The sequence below is a fragment of the Euprymna scolopes genome, chromosome 9, assembly GCF_053919585.1.
Source record: "Euprymna scolopes isolate OS-2025 chromosome 9, ASM5391958v1, whole genome shotgun sequence".
Classification (NCBI taxonomy): domain Eukaryota; kingdom Metazoa; phylum Mollusca; class Cephalopoda; order Sepiida; family Sepiolidae; genus Euprymna; species Euprymna scolopes.
In genome coordinates, this window is record NC_136490.1 from 110,321,793 (window position 1) to 110,344,292 (window position 22,500).

At 29.2% G+C, this 22,500-nt stretch overlaps 1 long non-coding RNA gene across 1 annotated transcript in view; it reads right to left on the bottom strand.

Annotated features, from left to right (window-relative positions):
* The window catches only part of LOC145285006 (uncharacterized), a 133,999-nt gene that overhangs the window by 84,192 nt on the left and 27,307 nt on the right, over positions 1-22,500 (bottom strand). The gene's annotated exons all lie outside the window — the stretch shown is intronic.

Sequence of the window (22,500 nt, forward strand, 5' to 3'; positions counted from 1 at the left end):
AGAACGGCCACCTAAAACCACTCACCTAGCTCTAAAACAGATCCTTTGTTTGATAAAATGCATGCCTATTGGCTGGTAGGAAGGGGTGCGGTGGATACTAGAAAGCTGAATGGCCAACTAGTAATCCTCAACATGTATAAAAACAAGAAGCAACGACAGAATTCGCGCATAAGCCTGACGAATCCTATAGTTGGATGAAACGCAGAATATTCAGTGTAGCTTAATCGCCATATATATTTTATAAATTACTATATATATATATATATACATATATGCTTCTTCTTGGCTAAATATATCCAAAATCGATTTTCAACATGGTTGTATTTAATGCTCAATTCAGAAATCAAGATAATATTTATTAATGTACGACGAAAATTTGTATCAATCTGTCTCTTTTAAAATTATTTTTATAGTAGATAATCCGACGAACTACCAGCCTCGGGGCTATTACCCATCAAACTCGAGAAGGAGCAAAATCCCAGCCCTACACACTAGATATAACCAAAAATGCTTCTACTCTAATAGTTTCTTTCTCAGGACTACTAGATTTTGGAATTCGCTTTCAGGCTTCTACTTTCCCGACCATACTGAAAGGCAGAATTTCAAGTGTAATAGAAACTGACATCTTGCTGCCCAACCTCCTACATAGGATCTCTGCAATTTATGTCCCAGTTTGTAGCCCCTTATATCAAAGTAGTAATTTGCTTGGTTTGGGTGATAATGCAATAAACAATATGGTTTCTCTAAGGCAGTTGTATATTGTCATCTGATTTTCCCTCTTGAGTCTTAACAAATAGATCTATTGTAGCGACTTTGAATTTTGTTCACCTAAATTTTCAGAAAATATTGATGATATATAATTAATTATATATTTAAGGGGATTAGAACAACAGTCTGAAGAGCAGAGTTTATTTTAAAGTATTAGTAAATTCCATAATACAATTAAAATAAACTAAAAGAAAACATTGCTCGTTGTAATGTAGATATGTAATAAGTTCGATAGACTATCGTAGAGCTATTTTAATATTGAGTAAGATGATTGATAATTTATAATAAAAAAAATTAAAACTCGGTTTCAAAAGGAAGAATAAACAAAATCAATAAATATTACGATCGTTTAACTACATTTAGCATCCCAATGAGTGCATTGACAATGATACTTATGAGCTTAAAGAGGCGAACCATTAAAAGATACATCTGCCTTACTTGAAAAAAAATGTTACTTTTATTTTTGGTGTCTTTACCCAACGCACACAATATTTTTGCTGATGAGGAGATTTTGTTTCCAAAAAACAAATTATGAAATTATGGTTCACGACTTATTGCCCATCTCAATAAAATCATCGTTTCCGAAACGATCGTACAATTTATTGGTGTTGTTTGTTCTTCCTTGTGAAACTAATTTTTAATTTTAATCATAAATTATCAATATTATTACTCACGCATATTCGATATTTTGATTCATAACATAATCATCAGCAGCAAATATTGGTTTTACCTTTTTTACATACCATGGTGACTGGTGGTTATGCTTGACACGTTTTCCTTCAAATATTCGCAAAGTGTAGTGTTCAAATGCCCGATATAAAAGAAAACGTCAGTCGAGTGTGTATTTGTTAAGTAATTAAAAAAGTCTACTGTTAATAAGAATTGTTGTTATGAAATGAAGATGTCAATGCTTTAAAGACCAAAAGCAGTGCAGATTTCTTTTAATGGACAAATAAAACGTTAAACTCGATATTTCGCGTATCCCGATACAAATACACGTATTAATACAATAGTGGGTTTTAATACACGAGCTGACTGTTGATAAAAAATTACTACTAGCATCGGTGCCCCGCGTTGAGTGGGTGCTTGGAAGTGTGTGTTGAGCCAAAAAAAAAAAAAATGGTAGTAGGAATGCAGGCTCGAACCCCTACCGCCAAGGAGGAAAAGAACGTAAAAAACGTGACGTCTTTGCTGTTACGACCACCAACAAACTGGTAGTGACGTATGTTTAAATTAAGGCCAGACAATCGAAAAGAGGGGATGGCTTTCGAAAATAGCGTCGAAAAAAGCGACCACTCCCTGTAGGAAAGTATCCAGTTGAGGATGGAGAAATTTATGTTTTTAGCCTATTCTGCGGTATTTTTGGTCTGAAAGGTCGACCTTGTCTGAGTAATTTGGTAGAGACCGTAGCGGTAATTTTTTGTTTTTAACTTTGACCTCTATTATGACCGTTTAACATTTATTGTCTTGGGCTCAAATCAAGTCATTAATTTAGATCCATGTCCAAGGAACCTATATCTGAAATTTCAAGTGGTTATACCCAAAATTGGCAGAGGAGTTTAGTATTGTTCTCAAAGGACAAATCGTTGAACTTGGACCCCTTAACTGTTAAATTTCTGCCGAAAATGGAGTACAAAGATTTTCCGAAGTCTCACTACACTGTATACCAAATTGCGAATTGCGAATTCATAGACTGAAAATTGAAAGAATTATTATGTAGGGAAATGTACACAGACAGACAGACACTTTCGCTTTTATTGATATATAGATGTATTTGGATCTATGTTGCTGAAAAATATCTTCATCATAATGAGTTACAATATGAGTTACATTTATTATCTCTATCGTATGAATAATATCCAATATAGAACATATTAGTGGCTTGACAACGCCAGAGGCAGACACCCAAGCAAATAAAGACTCTAATCAAAATTCATTTTAAGCGAAAAAAAACTCATGCTGTCTAGACAGACACTATATATATAAATGCATGCAGATTTGCAGGTGCTTTATTGATTTGAACATATAGTTTTCCTAGAAATTGTCAAGATATTTCAACTATATAATAGTATTATAATCTTCAAAACCTCTACAAATTTTCATCCCATAAGACAAAATATATTTTATCCCCATACGAACAAACTTACAAGCATTTCAATATTAATTTTTGCTACACACACACACACACCCACACACACACACATATATACATATATACACACACACACATATATATATATATATATATATAAATATATATATATATATGTATGATGAGGAAGAGAGAGACAGAGTGAGAGAGAAAGATTGACATTCCACTAACACATCTAGCCTTGATGGAGAGAGGACTAAAATGTTCTATATGGTTTCAAATTATCGCCTGAATTGCAAGAGGAGACTTGATTCACAATAGGTCTCATATATTATATCTCCCCGCTTCTGTAAGTAGGGTAGGATTGTGAATATCTTATGTAAAAAATTATCCTTTAAAACTTGTGAAATTTACTTCATGTTAGAAAACCGAAAAAGGGAGATCTAACGCATGATAACTATTAGAATTAAGTGTGTCGTTGCTATTATTTCAGATCATTTAACACCATAGCAGCAAATATAGTCTCCTCTCTGTCTCGAGACGAGAGGTTTTGGGGAGATATCAGATATTTTGTAATTTATATGCAAAACTATGAAAACAAATTTCTATTGTCGAAATATTTTATGGCTGTAAGATGTCCCAAAAATACGATCTTGATGATAGATCATCCACTTAATGGGTGACGTTTACATCGAAGTTCACATGGCTTATTAAATGATTCCGGAACTTACTTTTCCAACAAAACTGTCTTTGTTTAATTATGATTAATAGTCGATGAGGTTTAGAAATTATACATTTGCCAATAATTGCGGCATACACACGGACACACATACCTACCTACATATATATATATATATATATATATATATATATATATGTGTGTGTGTGTGTGTGTGTGTGTGTGTGTGTGTGTGTGTGTGTGTGTGTATGCGTCGCTAAATTTAATATTGAACTGATCGCATATTTTATGCTATAGGATTAAACTACATGAAACTGTGCAGGCATTTTGGGGATTATAATAATATTCTAAAGTTAAAATTATATAGCAATTGCTTAAAGAGTATTTCTTTCAAACCAATAAAGTATGCCCAAATTTTCCAACCGGGCAAGCAGCCTCAGTGCTTATGTTTCGGGTTTCTCCTCTGTGGCTTTGCTAAGCCATATATATATATATATATATATATATATATATATATATATATATATATATATATATATATATATATCCCAGAAGCTGTAGCCTTTATGAAGGGGAGACTACTAAATTTGCTGCTATGGTTTCAAGTGATGTGAAATAGCAGCAAGGTGAGACTGCATTCCAATTCTTTCTATTTTTGGATTGGCGTAAAATTATGAATATCCCCAAACTCCAATAATCTTTTTAGACTGTGAAATTAACTTTATGCCTGAAAACCAAAGTGGGGAGATATAACATATCAGAAACAATCTCCTCTTGCTGTTTTTTCCAGATCATTTGAAACTATACCATTGATTTTTAGTCTCCCCTCCATTAAGGCCAGGTATTGTGGGGAAATATCAGATATTTGGACATTCATATGCAAAATTCAGTATTTTTGTTTAAAATTCATGTACAAAACTTTGTAAAGGTATAGTATCTTTCTATACACAAAAAAAACCTTTAAGATAACAACTTTTGCAGGTTTTCAAGGGTGCTAAAAAAGAAAGCAACGGTTAAAATAGTGGTGTATTGATTTTCTTTATTAATTCAACTTAAAATATTACCCCACTTAAAAGCGAAGGTAGCCATAAAGTGTTTGCTCATTTTGTGTTACATCAATGTGGAAAAGTGATCCTCTACTTGTTTAAACAATAACATGAGACTTTCTCGGCAACTGTTACATCGTCCACTATATAATTCAGGCCATTAGCCTTCAACATTACCTTTATATTTTAAATTCTGATCAACAGTCATAGATGCACTATATGTAATTGATGTAGATCTTATAAGATTGCCCCCAAAATGGTATATCTACATATATAGAGTAAGTTATAAAAATATATGTGGCAATTAAGGTACACAGAAAATTCCGCGTTTCATCCACGCAAGTATTCCTCAGTCTTATATATAAACTAACATGAGTGCACGGAGTTGCCCGGGTATTTGGGGGTGTATGTTGAGCAAAAAAAAAAAGTAATAAAAAACGGTCAATGTTTCTAACTTAGTCCCCTATTATGACCCCTTAAAATCTATTGTTTTGGGCTAGAATGAAATTATTATAGTTAAGTCATGTCCCAGGAACATATATCTAAAATTTCAAGTGTTTAGACCCAAAATGAACGGAGGAGTTTGGTAGAGTTCTGAAAGGTAAAATCGTTGAACTTTGACCCCTTAATCGCCAAATTCCTGCCCGAAAACCAATAAGATAGATTTTTCCAAATCTAAGTACCCTGTATATCAAATTTCGAGTCTGTAGACTAAAACGTGGCAGAGTTATTGCGAAGGGAAATATATACACACACACACACACACACAGATAGACAGACACATAGACGCACAGACAGACAGATACACAGACACATTTACTTTCATAGATATACTATCCTGGGTGCCTGCCGTTGACCGGGGATTTGGAGGTGTATGTTAAGCAAAAATAAAAGCGGATTTTTTTCTTTAATTTGACCACTATTATGACCCCTTAGCATTTATTGTTTTGGGCTCAAATCAAGTTATTAAGTTAGATACATGTCCAAGAAACGTATATCTAAAATTTTAAGTGGTTAGACCCAAGACTGTCGTAGGAGTTTGGTAGAGTTCTCAAACGTCAAATCGTTTAAATTTGACCCCTTAATCGCCAAATGTCTCGCCGAACACCGATCACATCGATTTTCATAAATCTCAGTACGCTGTATATAAAATTTCGAGTCTGTAGACAGAAAATTGATAGAGTTATTGCGTAGGAAAATGTACACACGCAGACAGATACACAGACATACAGACAGATACACAGACACGTTCATATATATGTATACAAATACATATATAGATGCATATATATATATATATATATATATATATATATATATTTTGCAGGGTTTTTCAATGTTAGTATAACATCCTATGGTAAAAATATTATTACAATTGATAAAAACTCTATAATTTCAAACAAATAAAATAAACCAATATTTACATACATTGGTATATATACAGTCGTAGCAAGCAGGCCTCAGTTTTGGTGCTTAAGTTGCCTCGCCTGTGGCTTTCAACGCCTCTGATATATATATATATATATATATATATATATATATATATATATATATATATATATATATATATATATATATATATATATATACACTAGCATTTGTGCCCGGTGTTGTCCGGGTGTTAGGAGGTGTATGCTGAGCAAAAAAAAAAAAAAGATAAACTTTTTGACATTGACCCCTATTATGACCCCTTTACATTCATTGTTTTGGGCTCAAATCAAGTTGTTAAGTTAGATCCCTGTCCAAGAAACCTATACCTAAAATTAAAAGTGTTTAGACCCAAAATTGTCGGCGGAGTTTAGTAGCGTTCTCAAAAGTAAAATCGTTGAACTTTGACCACTAATCTGCCAAGTTACTGGCCGAAAACCCATCAGATAGATGTTACTAACTCTCAGTACCTCATATATAAAATTTCGAGTCTGTAGACTAAAAATTGAGTTATTGCGTAAGGAAATATACACACAGACAGACTGACAAATAGACACACATGCACGTTCACTTATAAATATATATATATATATATATATATATATATATATATATATATATATATATATATATATATATATATATATATACATATCTGCATATATATCCCACTATTTAAATCTTAGTGACTATTGATTTTACAATTGAAGACGCCTTGGAAAGGTAATGACCCGAATCTTGTAGTGAGTTATCGGACAATTGCTCTTATAATGTCACATAAAGGGATCATCTATAATCCACAACATATTTTTGGTACTTTTTTCAGCCATATTTTTTTCAACCTACTTATTTATTTTACTATTTTGCATATGAATTACAAATACCTGATATTTTTCCCAACAATCTGAACTTGATCGAGAGAAGGCTAAAAACTTGCTGCTACAGTTCATGCTTATCCGGAACCGTAGAGATTCAACATCTATATAAATTGCGCCATATACTACAAACCCGCACACACACATGCATATGATTATATATATATATATATATATATATATATATATATAAATATATATACATGTGTGTGTGTGCGTGTGTGTGTGTCTGTGTCTGTGTTAGCGCGTTTGTCTGCATGAATAGGTCAGTATACTTAATTACATTTGTAGGTGCATACTTCATTAGTATTTTACAGCATACAATGTCAGCGATCCACATATTCGTCTTGACTGATAACGAAATATTTCATCCTAATTGCAGCAAGTCCAACGTACGGCATTCCTCAGTCTACGCGTATCTTAACAAGTATAAAATCCTCCATTTATTTTCACATCTTATTTTCGTTTCCATTACTCCGTCTTTTCACAGCATATAAATTAATGTATGAATTTGAAAATAACAAAATTCACCCTTTCTTCTTCAAATGTTCTCTTTTACGCGTTTTCCCCCTCTTTTCACACTATTTTTATATGTTATGACTATACTTGTAATTTTGTGATGTTCTTTTTATAATTCTTCACATATTTTACGACAATATTTTTTTTAATTAAGAGGAAGTACAGGACAATCATACTATATTATTTGGCTCATGTTTGTCTTGTTTCTTGTATCTTCTTTTTTTATCCATACACACATGCATCACACAGACAAAATTAAGCGTACATGTAATTTTTTTTTATGTATGGCCATGTATGAAATTATAATATAATATAACATTTGGCGTAGGGATTCTAGGTACGTAATCAGAGTAGTAAATACATGACTATTGTTTAGTAGTATTATATGAATATATATAGATGCCCATAAATATAAACAGAAATATCAGTGTTTAATTCCAAAGGGCTGACAGAATAATTAACACACACACACACACATACACACACACACATATATATTAAATTACAAGTAACTTCGAGGGGTGTATATGTTTTTAATAATTATAGTAAATATGTAGATATATATTCATATATATGAGTTTACACACACACACACGCCAACACCCCCCCACATATATATATATATATATATATATATATATATATATATATATATATATATATATATGCGTGTGTGTGCGTGTGTGTGTGTGTGTTTAATGAAGAGATATGGCTTCGTTGGCGTGTTCAGTTCCACTTTCCTACTACAATCATGTGACGCCCGCACTGATGATTCCCCAAAGGAACACTAGTGTTTTTAAGGATTTAAAAAAAATATGTTATAGCCATAATTATGTCAGTCATCTGAAGAACTCAGTTCTCATTTTGGAGCGCTATAAAGTTGAAAGACACCTCGATACTTAAGCTCGCATGCGCAGATCATGATGTTATAATCATTAGATCACTATGGACGGACGTCTTGAAATTTAATAATAAATGTTTAAATTTCAACGATTTTTCTCTCGGTTTTATTTGCCGTGTTGTGTGGTTCTTTGCTAATCGAGTCAGAAATAGCTTCATGGCTGGGTACGATTTTCCACACCGGCTGTAATCGTGTAATCCTGCACTGATGAGTTCCCCAAATGATGAAACACTAGTCTCTATATTTATTTTAAATATAGTATTATAGTAATAATTATATATATATATATATATATATATATATATATATATATATATATATATATATATATATATATTTATATCATAAAGTACAAATATGTAAAAAAAAATATCCGTAGCTTGATAAAAATCTTATATACCATAAATCATGTGCACTACTCAGGACTTGCTTGTACGAGACAAACTGAACTGTTCTAATACACACACACACACACACACACACATACACACACGCACACACACGCACACACACATGTATATATATATATATATATATATATATATATATATATATATACATATATATATATATATATATATATATATATACATATGTGTGCGTGGGTGTGTGGGGGTGTATTGTCAGTCACCCTGTGGTTTGTAGAAATTAAATATAATAATTATATATATATATATGTATATGTATATATATATATATATATATATATGTATATATATATATATAAATGAATAAATAAATAAATATATATATATAATTATTGAGCTCTATGAATTTTACATAAATCCCTAATGAAATGATATGTATCCTTCTTTTACGAGACAAATTTACCGATTCCAAAATTTAGATAATTGTTGTTATTTTCGTCTAAACCAGCTCGAAATTATGAACGTTTAATAGAAAAAAAAACAAATGAATTAATGTAGGTTCATAAAAAGATAATTATGTATGAGCCCTTGAGTAATTTTTTGCTCCTTGTCAGTTCCTGTGCGTTACATCGGATATTTTCTATTTTATTTTTGTTTCTAATCAAATATCTATGATACATATTTGTTTTAATTTGTCCTAGCAACAATTCGTTGTTTTGGAATCATCACTAATGTGTTTCTGGCTTTTTTATGAATAAATGTCGCCGTTACACAAAATAAGGCTAATTATATTTCAGAGCATATTTAAAATTAAATTTCGGTATTATGCTAAGGTTTTGCTATTTAATCAGTGGTTGAAACTGCTTGTATACGTTGCGTTGCTAATTGTATAAACGTTATATTTACTAAAACTATGAAACAATTGAATGTAAATATGTTTCAAAACTTGCGTTATTTTATAGTTACGCGGTTTAAATAAACATTTAAATGTAGAACATGACTTAAAAATTATTCAGACACAATAATTTAATAGTCGATGAAAAATCCAATGTAAATCCATTTTTTGATTATTAAAAAAAAACTTCTAGGTTTCCGTAAAAATAACCTAAAATTTTGGATTTAATCGTGTAAGAAATTTATTTAAACTATATTTTTATAAATTTATAAATAAAGCTAGTAGATACTTTATTAAAGTATATTGCATAAAATAACATAAATTTATGTATTATATGAATTTGTATTTAATAATTATCGGCTTCTCCCTTATGTTCTATTAGAAACATAAAACTTAGCAATCGTAATATATTAAATAAGAAAATATATGTCCTTATCAAAACTTGGTTGATTCGACATGTAAAATTATGTCATAATTTTATTAATATAAGTATGCAAATATTGTTTAAAATTTGCTACATTTTTAATTAAAAAAAAACATCAACATTCAATAAAGCAACTCAAAATATATTTCTCGCTAATCGATAATTAATTAAATATTCTTTGTATTATAAAATATATTTCGCTGTAAAAATTATTAAACGAATATATATTTCCTTTTCCTATGCGTTATAAGGTGTGTCTATAAGCGTTTTATACATAAGCCAGTAACCCACGTCTATCCGCTACGCATGTCACGCTCTAATTGACAATGTCAGAGGTGTGGTTTGTGACTAGTGAATGGATATGCTGATGTTAGGAAGGTTTGCGATGAGGGTTTTATAGTTTCTATTAATTTGATAATTTTTATTTCTGCGTTCATCTTGGTCTTATTCAAAAAACGGTTTGTTCGATGTAACCACGACTTTTTTTAATGCATTTTGTTGAACTAGGAAATATATATATCGGACTCGAGGACCTGTAAATAATTATAAACGGAACATTAGTACTAAGTATATATTATCATCTACATTCGTTGCGTATCAGATCTGCTGCAGTTAAGTTGTATGGGAAACCCTTAGTAAGGTGATACTAAGTATATTATCACAGAATTATTAAGACGTCTACTCGTTCATGGATGAGGAAATGGTGGCAAGTTACCCTTAAGTGTATTAAAAAGGTGTTTCTCGAATTTGGTAAACACATTCACAAGGAAAATTAATCCGGTGAATGGCATGGAATACATTGGTTGAAATGATGTTAGAATTATATTGCAGATCACAAAGTTTGTAGAATCATTCTAACAACACAACCAATATTCGCATTAAAATATTATATATTTTTTGCACAATCGAAACTAGTAATTAACTTAAAACCACTATAAATGAATACGTCTGAAAATGTTGATATGGTTTTTCTTTATGAATCCTTTAATAAAAAAGTAGTTGAGTTTAAATGTTTAAATTATTTTCTAATCACAACAAAGTAAAATAAAAATGTTATTGTAAATAGTCGGAGAACGCGGAGGATGAAAGCAAATTAAAAACATGAACGCGAGGTTACAAACTGTGAATTACAAATAAAAAAATGTACACTATTTTATGTAAAATAATGACGTGATACTTAATACATTTCACTAATATGTTAAAAAACATATAGTGAAAGGGATTGTCTCTCTAACTCACACCAATTAAACACATTTTAGTTATAGTAAACATTGCTTTGTTTGATCTATTCAAAAAATTTTAAAAAGCGCACCCACGGCGTTGATAAAAAAATCGAAAAAATGGTTAATATTGTATATCAATACGTCATAACTATAAGCAATATAAAAAATAACTTTAATTGATGTGGTGTTTACGTTAAAATATTTGGAATTCATACGATTTACCAAATGTGAATCTCCATAAACTTATTTTAAGCTATATTCATAAATTATAATTAATGTATGTTATTCGCAATAAGATAAAGCACATAACTACAGTTTATTAAAAAGTATTTTGTGCTACTGCTATTATTAAATGTATTTAAAATCGACTAAATATAATATATATAAAAAGGGCAATAGTGCACTAATAAATAAGTTGTTTTAAATTACATTAAAAAAATTCAAACAATTACATAAATGTCTTCACTGCAAACTTGTTATTGGATATGTATAGAATAGACAAGTACAAGTTTAACACTCCAAACAATTGCGATATGCAACAATTATTCACAATGTGCATACGAACTCTATAGTATATAATTAAGAATGAGTACATAATCCATATTGTTCAGTTATTCTGCCATTTTTTTCAATGTTTAATTCAGTAGATTAAAATTTGGCAACACATTTTAGAAATGATAATCAGAAAATGACAGGATTACATTTAGAATAAGTTTTTTATCGTAAATTTTAAAGATACCGAATTTTATATATATATATATATATATATATATATATATATATATATATATATATATATATATATATATATATATGCAATCCACACACACATATATATATACATACAAATATGTATATGTGCTTATATATGTATGCATTTGGGCGACAAAAAACAGGAAAGGAATCGAAACAGCATAATCATAAGTAGAACTAGAATATACTTAAATGTTTCTGTTATTAATAATTATAATATATGTAACCTATTGGTGCGTCAGTTATGAAACAATCTTGTTTATTAATTCCTCAAATTTAATTTTTCTTATGGTCTTAAATGGAAATGTTTTAAACCTAACTTATTCGTAAACTAGTACAACAAGATTGTAAACACACACACACACATCCATACCCACACACACAACCACACACATCACATATACACATTTACACACATAAACAAACATATATATATACATATAAATACACATACACATTTATATATATATATATATATATATATATGATCACGTTTACACATATTTAATTGAATAAATATGTGTAAACGTAATCTTCTGATATAAGAAAGATTGTTCACCTGAAAAAAATATTTATATAAGAAAGTGCTTACATAATCTTCAAGAGCTTATCTATTACATTGTTAAATTAGAAATATACACTTGAACGTATTAATGCTGTTTTATTGCAGCATTTTCTGAGTGTTCGTATTGATTTTATAGCATTGACGCTTGGTTGATATATATATATATATATATATATATATATATATATATATATATAGAGAGAGAGAGAGAGAGAGAGAGAGAGAGAGAGAGAACTTCATCAATTTATATTTCTCATAATAAATTATATTTCAAGCAAAGAGATAAGAAAAATGTGTGATAATATGTGAGCGCAAAAAACAATGATAATAATTACAATTCCGTGCAAGTGATCGTATACAAAACAAATAAACATATTTTCTCGGTCTTTAAGTTTGTCTGTTTATTAACTGTTTGCTGAAAAACTACTGCTCAAAGTAGCTGCCGTTATCGTACGCACATGTGTTATGATTATGTACCTATTTACTATGCCTCCCCACGGGACAGAGTTAGACACCAGGGTCGTTTTTAAACGTGGAGAAAAGGTACAAAAATAAAAATTGTCTCAGTCGTGAAGGATTTCTCCTCCACAGAAAGAGAACAAGAAATAGAAGTGCAGCATCTGAAGAACAGATGCTACACTTTGATCTTGTCCCGAAGGCCAATATGATTATGTACAGTAAACTAGTTTTTAGATATCCGATACATGCATTAATAGAAGTAATATTCAAGTCTCAATTTGTTCTTGAAATTTAGTAAACCGATTTGGCCTAAATATATATATATATATATATGTATATATATATATATATGTTTATATATATATATGTATATATATATATATGTATATATACATATATATACATATGTATATATGTATATATATATAACTATATATATGTATGCATAAATATATAATATATATATATATAATTATACACACACATACACGCATATATATATATATATATATATATATATATATATATATATATATATATATATGTATACGTTGGAGAACATATACGTTTACTTTCTTCCTTTTATATCTTGCAATAAATTTGGAATACCATTTGCAATATTTGCATGCATCTTACATTTAATCACACACGAATACACACACCCAAGCACACACACCCACATACACACACATATACATATATATATATATATATATATAAAAATATGTATATATATACATATATATGTATATATATGTATATATGTGTATATATACATACATACACATATATTTGTGTATTATAAAAAATACAGATTTGTATAATTTATAAACGATGATTTGTGACTAAACTTGAAAATTGTAAGTAGTTTTGGAAGGCAACATCTATATTTATGAGGTATAAATCGTGTTTGTATTTGTTTGTGTTAGCTTTATGCAAAGAAGTTATGTAATACAGTTTGAAATGTAAGCATAATATGGACAAAATATGTGCTACCTGAATTGACTTGTATCATATTGGTATTACATTTTATCCAAAGAAATATGTACTAATTGAAAAGCTTTTATATTAACTTCTTTAGGTATTTTATCTTAAGCTTTAATTTTTCATTTTTTTTCCAAAACTACTAATACATTAAATATATGTTAGTGACAACTATATTCTAACAAAAATGGCATGTGATTATATATATATATATATATATATATATATATATATATATATATATATATATATATATATATATATATATATATATTTATCGATGCATCCAGTCAGTCTGGAAAGGCAAAGAATGCCTCCTTTAGAAGCAGGTGCGCATGTAATTGTAAGTATATTGTCGCGTAATCACATGACACCTCATGCTATATAGCCATTGTTTAAGCCCAATGGCAAGAAAAAGTCCAGAACGACTGATGACAATGCCGAGATTTGCGAGGACACACAGCATTTACGATCCCAAATTGTACCCATCACGTACTGTTCAGATTCAATGTTACTTATATATATATATATATATATATATAGAGAGAGAGAGAGAGAGAGAGAGAGAGAGAGAGTAAAAGAGAGAGTGAGTGGGGCATATATACACACATATAATATATGCATATATATATATATATATACATATATACCCATATAAATATACAAATATATTTTCATACATATACATATATGCATATACACATATAGTTACACTTATAAACATCTATATAAAAAATAGTTATACATATATATATATATATATATATATATATATATATATATATATATATATATATATATATAAAGTCATCCACATACAGTCCTGTTTCGCTGTTGCATAGCTCATCAGTGCGGCTAGACAGGCAACTATCTCAAGCCAGGATATATTGTAAGATTTAAAGTACTGAAATAACTTCTTTAAATTAAGAAACTTTTTACGCGATATATGTAAAGACGAATAAATTTCAATTGATTAATGAAATTGTTAAAATTTATGAAAACTACTTGATATTTCACTAATATGTATATACAAAAGATTTTCCTTTATAAAAAAAAACTATTTCTTGCAAAAACATTATAACGGACTAGACATATGCCTATAACCGAAAAAAAAAACCCTACTTTTTCAGAATGTTTAATTTATTCGATATTTTCTTTTTGTGCTTTTATATATCGAACAAACCATAAAATCAAGTAGATCACCATTATAAAATTATTTAATATAAAACATTGATTTCTTTTTACATTACTACTTAATATAATTAAATCTTCCCTGTGACGGATTCGTTTAAACTTGTATCCATTTTTACAGTTTGTGTAAAGTCTATTTCTAGTACAGAACTGGATCTGTTTTTTTGTTTTTGATTTTTTTTTTGTATAACGATTTATGTGATATAAAACTATCTATATAATATAACACAGAGCAAAATCTGTGTTTGCTAAATAAAGTTTTTTGTTTGTTTCTTAGTTTTTTTTAAATCTTATTCTTAACTAAAAGCGTTGCAATCAATATCTGCACATTTCCTGCCTTTACATAACCAAAAAGAAATTGAAATAAACGGTGACAAAGAACTTAATTTTACACTAGAATTAAACGCTTTTACATTCGTAGACCTGATCACAAATAAACCAATCTTTACATGGGAGTAGGGTCTTGAAAAGAAAAATAAATATAAGAATGTTGCTTTGGGAGAAGATGATGTTTCTAACATAATAATTAAAATGAAAGCTAATGTTGGGGCTAAAATATAGAGTAGAACTCTTGGAGTTCGTTTACAGGCACTATTCATTATAACATATTTGTAAAAGTATTAGTTTTACATTCAAAATATAAGTTGCATTTTTTGCCCATTAGCTTGCATTTTTTACAGTACTCCTATTAAAAAAATATTATCATTGGCATGTAATGCGATATTAACATACATATGTATGTAGAATAGAGAGAGACCGTGGAAAATAAGTATTCATTTTGTACCTCGAGATAGGTGTAGTGTTTATTCAATAATTGATTAAGTGCAAATAAAAATGTTCTATAAAAAATTAAGATAACGACACAAAATTTGACCGTTCGAACATCTATTACATCGAAACTTACATATCTTAAGACGTTGATCTTGGATAACCAAAATTAATAAGTTGTGTTGTGTGTCTATTAAAATTATTATTACATGAAATTATTATTAATTAATTTACTTTATTTTGCATTTATTGTTGTGTATACAGAGATAAATATATAAAATAAATATCGATTTTTGCAAGCAAGTAATTTTTAGTGAAGATATATGGTTTGCATGGTATGTTTAATATGTAATAACTACTTTTAAATATTTCTTAAATGAATTCATAATAAGAATATAGCGAAGGGATTGATCCGTCTCATACGCCGTATTATGAAAATGAAAAATATTGGGATTTCCTTCAGCAATATAGGATAGCATAGTTATTATTGTTTCATACAATATTACAATAGTTCAGCCTGAAAATAACAAGATATAACGTCCATAATAATTATATTTATATGGGAAGTATTTTTGCCACATGTGCCGATATAATAAGCATAAAGCTAAGATACTAAAAAACAAACGTTATTTTCCTGCAAAAGCATTGCGTGTGTGATTATGCGTTACTATATCTTGAGTGTATTTTTTATATTTATATCGTGCTGCTCATCATTATATCTAATGAGTATATCTAAACATTCAAAACAATACGAACATTGACATGTATATAATTATATATATATATATATATATATATATATATATATATATATATATATAGCCAGTAGAGTGTAGTTTCCTAGAAGTACATCCAATGAAACAACATGTGTCTACCAAAGAGTGCTCAATGAGTGAACAGAGCAGGTATAAATTTAATATATGTGTGTGTGTGTGTACATATACATGTGTATATATGTGTGTGTGTATGTGTGTGAGAGTGTGTGTGCTTGTGAATATGTACGTGTGTGTGTGGTTGTGTCAGTGTATTTGTATGTACATCATTTTTAGATATATATTAGCGTGTTTGTGGGTACCTGTATGCGTGCGAACAGGGCAATTATCGTACAAATAACAGTATAATTATGTATATATATATATATATATATATATATATATATATATAAACATATATATATGTATATATATATATATATATATATATTGTTCAAGATACATTAAAAATTGAACTAGTAATTCAGAATTGTTGACTATGTATTTTCAATAAAATGTTAGTTCAACTGTGCGCATCAATTTGCTAAACAAAAATATCATTTAGGTTGTGCAATAATGTAACCAATGATTCTTTTTAAAACGTCTAACGTGTATCAAAAGTTTAATAAGTAAAATAAAATACCCTCATAATAAAACATGCTTATCCAATAATATGCATGATAAATCCTTACTAATGATTATGGTGTATGTAACAAAGTAAGTAATTTGTGGTTCTTATTATTTATATTTTGTAATCTTAAGCGAACAATGATTTCAATTTAAATCTAATGATGCTGTTGAATTTACTATTTTTACACGCACTTGAATGATTCTTTAACTAATATACATATATATACATACATGTATATATATATATATATATATATATATTAGTTTTACAGAAGTTCAGAAAAACATTGATACCGTCGGTTTCGAGCCACAAACATAACGGAAACCGCTAATGGTAACACGTAAATAATGTTCGGCTCTCGTTAACCATCTTGTTTTCTGCCCCGGGGCATAATTTTTTCAGCTCCGCATATGTTTGTTTATATAATGATGCACGTTTTTATTTATTAGACTATAGCTAGTTCCTGTATAATTTATTTTAATACGGTATGGATTTTCTTCTTTTTTAATTTTTCTTATTTAATGCGTTTTAGTAATTATGTGTTGTTTGTTTTGTTTTTGCATTTTTTGTTTGTTTTTTTTGGGTTTTTTTCCGGTCTGCCTTTCGTTGCTTTGCTTGGGTAAGGGGGATAATTAATTTAACTTATTCAACCTCTCTACCTTATTGTAATGGAACACTTTGTCGGACCTCTTTTCCCAAAATACAGTAAGCATATATATATATATATATATATATATATATATATATATATATATATATATATATACATATATACCAACATATATATATATATATATATATATATATATATATATATATACATATATATGGCTTTATTATTCGTTATTTAATTTTTCGAAATTTCAGTATGAGCTTTTGAAAATCAAAACTAAAATTATGTCTCCGTAGTATGTAACAATGTTTGCTTGAATATATATATATATATATATATATATATATATATATATATATATAGTCATCGACATACAGTACTGTTTCGCTGTTTCACAGCTCATCAGTGCGGCTAGACAGGCAACTACCTAAAGCCAGGATTGAAACCCGACCGTCTGTACGGCAGTCAAGGCTCCACCATTACGCTATTGGCGGCCGCTGAGCGAGTAGTGAATTTAACAATGTTTTAACATCGTCCGAAATACCTCCGCTCGATTTGTTTACACAAAGATCGTCGCTTATATGCTTATGGTAGTATCACTTCTCAATATGCTCAACTCAAGATGTGTCTGTGTGTATTCAATTATATACAAATTACTCACACACGCATATATATATATATATATATATATATATATATATATATATATATATATAGAGAGAGAGAGAGAGAGAGAGAGAGAGCCACGCATATATGCATGTAGTATATCAATACTCGTCCAATCAGACTACATATAAAACTTAACATATAATGGATAACATCTAATGCAGAATTACTTACGTATTAGAAGGTGATTCTCATATTGCGCATCCTAAAAACATTTCTAATCAAATCAACATTGTGGGGATATTTATAAGTTGATTAATATTACATAATGTTTAAATTCACAAAAATTCTTTAAAATAATACTATCGCATATATAGACACCTTTCGTATAACAGCAGTTTTTTGTAAGCCATAAGTATCTGCTATTTAAGGTGTGGACTGTGTGCAAACAAATATATACACATATAAAATACTTCATTTTATTCGTATATATATATATATATATATATATATATATATATATATATATATATATAGAGAGAGAGAGAGAGAGAGAGAGAGAGAGAGAGAGAGATGTTTTGTTTTGGTTTTAGATATATGTTTGGAATGAATTCAATTATTTACGAAAGTGCATTTTAACTAAATGCTAGTGGGGAATAATTTTCCCTTATAACCAATTTGGTACCCCCACATGGGAAGCGGTGTATATATATTGTTTTTTAAAATGTAATTATCCACAGACACGTGTTTCGTCGTCTACGACTGATCAGAGTGGCTGTATCTATCGAGATTCGAAATCGGAACCCAACGGTAATGAGCCTAAATCCTTACCCCTGGACAATCTCGCAGACTGTCTGAATATATCGCGATTTACTTAGATGTTTGTTTTGGTTTTAGCGATATGTTTTGGTTTTAGCGATATGTTTTGAATGAATTCAACTATTTACGAAATTGCATTTTTACCTAAATGCGAGTTGGGAATAATTTTCCCTTTTAATCAATTGGTATATATATATATATATATATATATATATATATATATATATATATATATATATATATATATATTGACAAATTAGTGGCAGATTATTTTTTTATCATCGTAATTAATCATTAATCTTCAATATTTCGAATGCTCCTTTAATTGTGTATCATCCACACACTATATATCTGTCTTAACCCAAAAAATATATATCTGCAGTCCCTTTATATATTATACTTATGCTATTTATATATTAGCACACACGCACACATATATGTGTGTATATATATATGTATATATATGTATATATGTATATATATATATATATATATATATATATATGAAAAATCAATATATTTATATAAAATAAGTAGTTGTATTATACAAAGAAGCTTAAGGGCTTACTAATGAGTATATTAAAATTACTCACACGTACTACAAATATAAGCTGTGCGAAATCCATCTAATGGTAGAGTTGCAGACTGGGTAACTCTCTACACAATTATCATGTTTTCGGGATCTGTTATTGTTTTCAATTACGTAATAATACCATAGATGGGATGTTTACTTTATATGACAGCCGATTGACGAACTAGTTGCGTTACGTTCGATTACAGTGGATTCCGTAGCACTACTTTTACTTCCTGAATCTTTTCAGAATTTAGTCAATGAAATATTATTTTTCGAACGTTATGCAATGTATACCTTCACTATATTGTTATATTCGAATGTTTAATAGGTTAAAAAGTGTCGATAGGCCATTGAAACCGGTAAAGTAAAGTAGTAAACTAGTAAAATAAAACTTGTGCATGAGAGGATGATCGAAAGTTCGTCTGAACAACTGAATGTAAGTGGTCAACTTCAAATGGATCACATTTTAAATGTATGAATAAAAGAGTTCTTACTAACCTGAAATATGAGTGTCGGGCCGAACCCACCACCTCAACAAAGAAATTTGCGAGTACTGGCATTCACTATGATACGATTTATAACAAAGAAAATTATTTTTGGAATGATCAGTTTATATAACCATATTTGTATATATATATATATATATATATATATATATATATATATATATATATATATATAACATTTGCAGAATATGCGTGAAATAAATATTCACAATAGAAAAAACAGCTTCAAGTTATAGCATATGCTTTAAAAATAGAACAAAACGTGTTAAGAGAAAAAGGTAGAAACTGTGTATATTTTATTATTCATTTGTTTTGCAAAAACATGTTTCTTATCAAAATATATACAATATAAGTCAGTGAGAAATCTAGTCGCAATTATCGAAGCATTTTTATATTTTATGAATATTCCAATGTGTTCTTTCTTTTAATATTGTAGTTAAACGCAAATCACGTTTACTTGAGATAAACACACCCACGATATGCGTTATGTCCCGAAACCGAATGGCCATATTTCTATCGCCCACCTCTAAAGAAAGGATTAATGAAAAAAAAAAAAAAAAAAGACAAAAAAAAATAAAGCAAATGTCCTCCCTGGATTATTCTATCCAATGCCCCTACATACGATGCCTCCGTTCAGTCTCGGAAGACAAAAGATACCCCCTGTAGTGATGGCTGCGCAAGTTATTGTGAGGCAAGGGTTGCGCATCCTCAACCACATGTCTCGTGAATCGGCACTCTTGTGGTCCAATTGCAAGAAGACGTTCAGGACGTCTGGAAACCCAAAATGGGAACTCATTTTGAATAGACCATGTTAAACGTTACTTAACTTCAATGATCAAGCTTGAAGCGGTGTGCCAACGCAATTATGGTGTATTATGTCCCTACATTCCTGTTATTCGATTCAAACATCTTGACAATGTCCCCATAACAAGTATTATAAGTGGCGTTAATGCATACACATTAAATTTTGTTTCAGAATATTTCATTGAGCGGTAAAGTAATACTCATGAAAACCATTATCAAGTGATATCCTGTTGTGGAAGAGGGCAAATATTTATTTTAACAGTGCAATGCAATCCTTCGAAAAGGCATTTTTTTGTTTCTTACCAAAAGTCTTATAGGGAATAATTCAGTATATTTGGACTGTAAAGAAAAAATAGGATTAACATATACAATATTAGAGTCACCTTAATGAACAAAACGAATGTTCAGCATAATTTACATCCGTTTAAATTTCACATCAACGTTCTTTTTTTTCTTTTTTCATACGTTATATTTTTAAAGACTATGTAATATATTGTACAAGCATGGATATATAATTCCAAGAGTATAGTTAAACACAAAAAGTTGTTTCAGAACTATTGTATTTTTGTGAAGTAAATTTCAAAATTTTTTGTTTTTATAATTACATAATACTAAGAGATGTAGAAAACGCTAGACTATTAACATGATGCATAAAAAGCTAGGCTATTAACAAAATATATACGCTAAACGGGGGAGGGGATCTTATATTACTCAAACGTGAATCCGCAATTTTGTGCTTAAAAGTTCAGAAACATTTACTACACAGGAAAAGATTCTTGGGAATATAAAATTGAACACGACTTTAATGAGGTAAAACAGGAAGAGAAAGACGAAAAGGGAAGAGTCAGTGTTCTGCGCATGTGCAGTAGTCTCAGCGGAAGGGTAGACAACGCGGACAAAAACGGAAGTAATTATAAAAGTTCAATAACAAAGACACTGTAATAAAATTGTTAGTAGCATATACTCGCGTTGGTTAAAAAATTGTATCGTTAAAAAAAAGAAACTCATAAGAAACTCATTGCAATTTTTAATTAAAAAATAACGATGGAAATCATCCCTCTAAGGTCTTTTCTGCACTTCCCTAGACTATATTCATAAACTACGCGTATATATATATATATATATATATATATATATATATATATATATATATATATATATATATATATTTATATATATATATAAGCATTCAGCGTCCGTCGAACCGAAAGACAATACGTCAACTACAATATATATATATATATATATATATATATA